We start from the raw sequence: 7,026 nt of genomic DNA on the forward strand, positions 1-7,026 counted from the left end.
TTTGCATTCCAATTCCCTGTGATGAAACGGACATCTTTTTTTGGTGTTAGTTCTAGAAGGTCTTGTAGGTCTTCATAGAACCGTTCAACTTCAGCTTTTTTGGCATCAGTGATTGGGGGATAGACTTAGATTACTGTGATGTTGAATGGTTTGCTTTGGAAACAAGACAAGATCATTCTTTCATTTTTGAGATTGCACCCAAGTACTGCATTTTGGACTCTTTTGTTGGCTATGAGGACTACTCCATTTCTATTAAGGGATTCTTGCCCACAGTAGTAAATATAATGGTCATTTGAATTAAATTTGCCCATTCCCATCCAATTTAGTTCACTGATTCCTAAGATGCCGATGTTCACTCTTGCATCTCCTGCTTGACCAATTTCCAATTTACCTTGATTCAAGGACCTAACATTCCAGGTTCCTATGCAATATTGTTCTTTACAGCACTGGGCTTTACTTTCATCACCAGATACATCCACAACTGAGTGTCATTTTGTTTTGGCTCAGCTGTTTCATTCTTTCTGCAGCTATTCATAATTGCCCCCTACTCTTCCTCAGGAGCACAGTGGACACCTTCAGACTTGGGGGGCTCATCTTCTGGTGTCATCTTTTTGCCTTTCATACTGCTTGTGGGGTTCTCATGGCAAGAATACTGGAGTTGGTGCCATTGCCTCCTCCAGTGGGCCGTGTTTTGTCAGAACTCTTTGCTATGACTCACCAGCCTAGGGCATGGCTCTTGGCTTCATCAGTTCAGTTCAGTCGCTCAGTCGTATCGGACTCTTTATGACCCCATGAATCACAGTGCACCAGGCCTCCTTGTCCATCACCAATTCCCAGAGTTCACTTAAACTCATGTCCATCGAGTCAGTGATGCCATCCAGCCATCTCATCCTTGGTCGTCCCCTTCTCCTCCTGCCCGCAATCCCTCCCAGCATCAGAGTCTTTTCCAATGAGTCAACTCTTCGCATGAGGTGGCCAAAGTACTGGAGTTTCAGCTTTAGCATCATTCCTTCCAAAGAAATCCCAGGGCTGATCTCCTTCAGAATGGACTGGTTGGGTCTCCTTGCAGTCCGAGGGACTCTCAGGAGTCTTCTCCAACACCACAGTTCAAAAACATCAACTCTTCAGCTCTCAGCTTTCTTCACAGTCCAACTCTCACATCCATACATGACCACAGGAAAAACCATAGCCTTGACTAGACAGACCTTTGTTGGAAAAGTAATGTCTCTGCTTTTCAATATGCTATCTAGGTTGATTGTAGCTTTCCTTTCAAGGAATAAGTGTCTTTTAATTTCATGGCTGCAATCACCATCTGCAGTGATTTTAGAACCCAAAAAAATAAAGTCTGACACTGTTTCCACCGTTTCCCCATCTATTTGCCATGAAGTGATGGGACAAGATGCCATGATCTTCTTTTTCTGAATGTTGAGCTTTAAGCCAACTTCTCCACTCTCCTCTTTCACTTTCATCAAGAGGCTTTTGAGTTCCTCTTCACTTTCTGCCATAAAGGTGGTGTTATCTACATATCTGAGGTTATTTTTATTTCTCCCAGCAATTTGATTCCAGCTTGTGCTTCTTCCAGCCCAACGTTTCTCATGTTGTAGTCTGCATATAAGTTAAGTAAAGCAGGGTGACAGTAGACAGCCTTGACATACTCCTTTCCCTATTGGGAACCAATCTGTTGTTCCATGTCCAGTTCTAAATGTTGCTTCTTGACCTGCATACAGGTTTCTCAAGAGGCAGGTCAGGTGGTCTGGTATTCCCATCTCTTTCAGAATTTTCCACACAGTCAAAGGCTTTGGCATATTCGATAAAGCAGAAATAGATGTTTTTCTGGAACTCTCTTGCTTTTTCGATGATCCAGTGGATGTTGGCAATTTGATCTCTGGTTCCTCTGCCTTTTCTAAAACCAGCTTGAACATCAGGGAGTTCACGGTTCATGTATTGCTGAAGCCTGGCTTGGAGAATTTTGAGCATTACTTTACTAGTGTGTGAGATGAGTGCAATTGTGTGGTAGTTTGAGCATTCTTTGGCATTGCCTTTCTTTGGGATTGGAATGAAAACTGACCTTTTCCAGTGTTGTGGCCACTGCTGAGTCTTCCAAATTTGCTGGCATATTGAGTGCAGCACTTTCACAGCATCATCTTTCAGGATTTGAAATAGCTCATAGAGTTATGTAAATACCTTCACCACAGCAAGGCTGTGTTCTGTGAAGTGGATTGTCTTCTTTATTTTTTACCATGTAAGTGGATATGCAGTCTCATTTGTGCAACTCTAGTACATAATCAAATTTTTCAGGATTTCTAAAATAGACCCTGTGAGAAGCATACTCACTAACTAGATTATAGCATTTGTATAGTGTTATTTTGTCTTTGGTCTTACAATATTCAGTCAAAATACTGTTTCGCAAATTTACTGAGGTTCACTGTTTTCTAGCAGTAGGCCTCTTGACTGAAGGCTTATTCAAGCAATATGTGTCCCTTCTCATAGGCATAGGACTACTTTTTTCATATACAAATGACCTTAGAACATTGGGTTTTAACATCATGACCCCCTTCTTCTAATAGGCAGGCACATTTAGACACACGCCTAAGGTCCTACTTTTAGATCCTCAGCCTAAACAAGTGTCAGATGTATGTTGTTCTAGATCTTTAAATGTCTTCTTCACAATATTAAACCTCTTAATTAAAGAAGGAGAATGGGCCTGAGTCTTGTGTATATTGCATTTATGCTTTATTATTTTTCTATACAATACTTTGGATGCCTGAGATGACCATTATAAATTTCTTTTTATTATTCTAAATTTGTATTATCCCCTTAAGTGGTATATTGGATTGCTACAGTTCACAACCTCCAGCCATAAAATACAAAGCAATAAAATCTTCTAATTAATGCACACATATGCAAAGTTTGTAATTAAATGCAAAGCTATAATTGGACCCAGTGCCCCATCTAACATGAAGTAGCAATGAACTGGGAAGGCGCAGGGAGGGAGAGCTGGAATATTCAGCATTGAAGTTGAATGATTATTTACAGTAACTTACACAAAAAACATCATTCCAGATTTTAGAAGAAATAGCCATAAAACCAAGAATTAGAAAATTTGTCTCAATTTATCATTACATAGGAGGATAGGATCTACTATACTCATGACACACCAAGGTGGGGGAAGAGTGTCGCAAATTTATAGATGTGGTAGCTAAGGAAATAAGCTCATCTATAGACTATATTCTGCCCACATGTACTCCTACATAAACATGCACACATGCACACACACACGCATACACACACACACACACACACACACTTTCTCTCTCTCCCTTCCATCAGGAGCCTTAAATTCCCACTTCCTTTTGAGTTTTTGTCCTCCACATTTCTAAATATACATTATGCCTCTTGCTATTAATGCAGTTGTTCGTCTTTGACTACGTGTTAAGAATGTAGTCAATGATAATTTCAAAGGACGATTTCAAAAGATCCACAAATACACTTTTCACAAATACCTTGTTTACAAATTTTAAAAAACTAAAAATAATGATTTAGAAGTTCTGAACTTTATATGAAATTGAAAAAAAAGAGACCCACATTATTGTACTAACTTTGGGCCCTAACAGACCAAAATGGCTTCTCCTTTAGCCTTCTGATTGAACACTGTCACCACCATCACCACAGTTCTGAAGCAGTGTTCTGGAAATTATCTGTCGCTCCTCACTTTCCCTCTGCCCGAGGCACGTTAATCCATCAGTACATCCTACTAGTTCCATCTCCAAAATGCAGTGTGAATTCTCTACTGCCACAGTCCTAATCCTGCCTATTTTTATTGATTAGCTGGGCCACTGAAATTATCCCTTAACTGTTACCCAATAATCATTTTTCCCACCTTGAATCTATTCTCTACACTGCAGTGAGTGATCTTTCATAAATATTAACTTATAACTCCTCTCTAAAAGAATGGTAGTTGTTTTTTGTTTTTTTTTTTTTCCTTCTGAGGGCTCATCTTGACCCACACTTCACCACATTCTCTGAATGCAAGCCCACAACCAGCCTTTGGTTCCTTTCTTCTCAGGGCCTTAACCCATTCCTACCACTCTACACCTAGTGAGTTTCTACCCATCAGTCGCATCTCAACTCAGATGTCACTTCCTCTAAGAGTCCTCCCTAACCTCACCAAGTGAGACAAGAACGTCTCACCTGTTCTCAAAACATAATACACTTTTTCTTCTTAACACTGATTATAGCTGAAATTCTACATTTACTTCAAAAATTATTTAATTACTGTCCTTCTATCCCTCCCCAACCGTACTAGTCAGAATTGTGTCCATTTGCATTCCGTACAGCATCCTTAGCAGCAAGGAGAGGATGCATCTGGCACTTAGTAGGTGGTCAATAAATATTTATTCAATGAATACTGAATAGAAAAGAAATAGCCTGAGTATATGGCACTTTCACTTTTGTCTACTTTATCAACCATCAGCAGCAGGTGAAATGAAAATCCTGTCAGTGCACATGAATCTCCTGTTGTGATACCTGAAGTTCCGCTGAGCTCCAGACAGATGGAAGGCCTGCAGCCGGCTCACAGAAGGGCTCTCAGGTTTGACCTGCATACCAAGCAGAGAGCAGAAGAACGCTCCAGGGCGGAGGGCCGGCAGCCTGTCGACACCCATAAAATCCAAGGCCAGCTCTGGTTTTGACCCTCTCACGTCCAGTAAAAACATGGTCAAGATGGAGAGCAGGAACAGGCTAATTTCTTGGAAGTATTCCAGAAAAGCTGAATATATGACCAATATTTGAATATATGACCATTTATCAGTCACTCTTCTATGACCTAATCATGTGCAATCATCTTTTCAGTCTCAAAAAGCAGGAAACTAACTGTTTCAATGGTAGGTTTTCTTCTTTCTGCCATGTCCAGGTGACATATTTCAATAAGATAGAAATGAGGGTAGTGCTTTCCGAGGCTCTCTCTTCTAGCTCCCAGAAAACATCCTGACCTTGGAACATGGAGGCAGGAGAGTAATCCATCTGGAGAGGAGACACAGCATCTCCTAGAAGGAGCCAGGAGCCAAATACTAGGCCCAAGGTGTGCACTGAAGGCTCACCTGCTATGGAATGGAGTGGCATGCAGGGATCTGGTCCCAGGGGCCCAGCTGGCACACAAGGCATCTCCAGGTGGCAGGATTTCTGGGCATCAGATGGTGCCTGAGGTAGACTGCGAAAGATGCAATGCAAAAAAAAGGGACACTAGGAACCAGGCAAGCGGAATCAAGGTCCACAGCCGAGCAGATGGTCTGTGAATAGGGGAAGGGAGAGAACTGAAAAACAAAGAGGGTAAAGCTGACCAGGCTGACTCCCTCCCTCAGCACACTCACTTGTCCTTGAATCTTACCGAGACTCTATTTGCAGGCTCTTAATGAGTCATTTTCTGATCTTTGTCTCTTGAATGAACCTGCCAGGAAAACCTCCAACCCTGGATCAATTCACCTACCTACCCTTGCATTCACATACCTGATCAGATGATCACAGAACTCAGGAGAGAATTCTCTTGTGTAGAATGGCACAGTTCCTAATGAATGACCCCCTCCCTCATCTGAGCCCCCGCACGCCTAGTCACTTTCACCAGATCCATCCAAAAATGTTAACACGTGAGCAGGCTCTTTTGCACACTCTCCTCTGCTGTCAAATTCTATTTCTAGCTTGACTTCTCAGCCAACTGCACCTTCTATTCTACTGGGGAAACTGAAAGTCATAGAGTAAGAAATACCTCAACCTCCTGCCCCTACTTGTTGACCTGAAAAGCTGTCTGGATCTTTGATCTCTTCCTTTCCACCGCAGAAGAGATGGTTCTTCAGCTGCTGGAGCCAAACCCCACCTGTGCACTCAGGATCACATTTTATCCAAGTCCTCAGAGAACCTACTTCATCAAATGCATCCTCCTTTCGTCTCTCGGGTCTTCAACTTCTGTGCGACTCACTCAACTCAACAGATAAGTCTCTCCCTGTTTAAAATAATTTTATCCTTTTAACTCTTTCCTTCCCTACTTTCACAGGTGGCTTCAAAGTCTTTTTTATAACCTAATGATCTCTACTTTGTCACCTCCTATTCACCGGGCAGGTTTCTGAGGTAGCACTAGTGATAAAGACCCTGCCTGCCAATGCAGGAGACATAAGAGATGAGGGTTCGATCCCTGCATTGGGAAGATCCCCTGGAGGAGAGCATGGCAATCCTCCTCATTACTCTTGCCTGGAGAATCCCATAGGCAGAGGAGTCTGGTGGTCTGCAGGCCATAGGGTTACACACTACTGAAGCAACATGCAGGCATTCACCTGGCACAACTGAAACAGCTCTCATCAAATCAACAACCCCATGAACACTTTCGGAGAAGGCAGTGGCACCCCACTCCAGTGCTCTTGCCTGGAAAATCCCATGGACAGAGGAGCCTGGTAGGCTGCAGTCCATGGGGTCGCGAACAGTCGGACACGACTGAGCGACTTCACTTTCACTTTTCACTTTCATGCACTGGAGAAGGAAATGGCAACCCACTCCAGTGTTCTTGCCTGGAGAATCCCAGGGACAGGGAGCCTGATGGGCTGCCGTCTATGCGGTCGCATAGAGTCGGACACGACTGAAGCGACTTAGCAGTAGTAGCAGCATGAACAGTTTCCTGCCTGTGTTTCACTCCCTGCATCTGACACCATGGGCCAACTTCTCTTCTCTCAGTTCCTGTGACTCCAGCCCCCATCTCTCCATTCCTTTGTGGTCTCTCCTGCTGACATCTCTTCTGCTCCTTTTCTCTTCTCAGCATTGCATATTACTTCTAAGATCTCATCCACCGGCCATCACCCACCACTATACACAGAGGAATTTCAAATAACAATCCCAACCTCCTTAGTTCCAGACTCCTCCGTCCAACCTGAAGAACACAATTACTACCCTACTAGTGTTACTTGGGTAAACCAGGCCTGCAAGCTGTTCTGTGATCAGCACCCTCCACTATTTGTGAACAGTGAGATTCTCAAGTTCCAAATT

This window comes from Capra hircus, chromosome 12, assembly GCF_001704415.2.
Source record: "Capra hircus breed San Clemente chromosome 12, ASM170441v1, whole genome shotgun sequence".
Lineage (NCBI taxonomy): Eukaryota > Metazoa > Chordata > Mammalia > Artiodactyla > Bovidae > Capra > Capra hircus.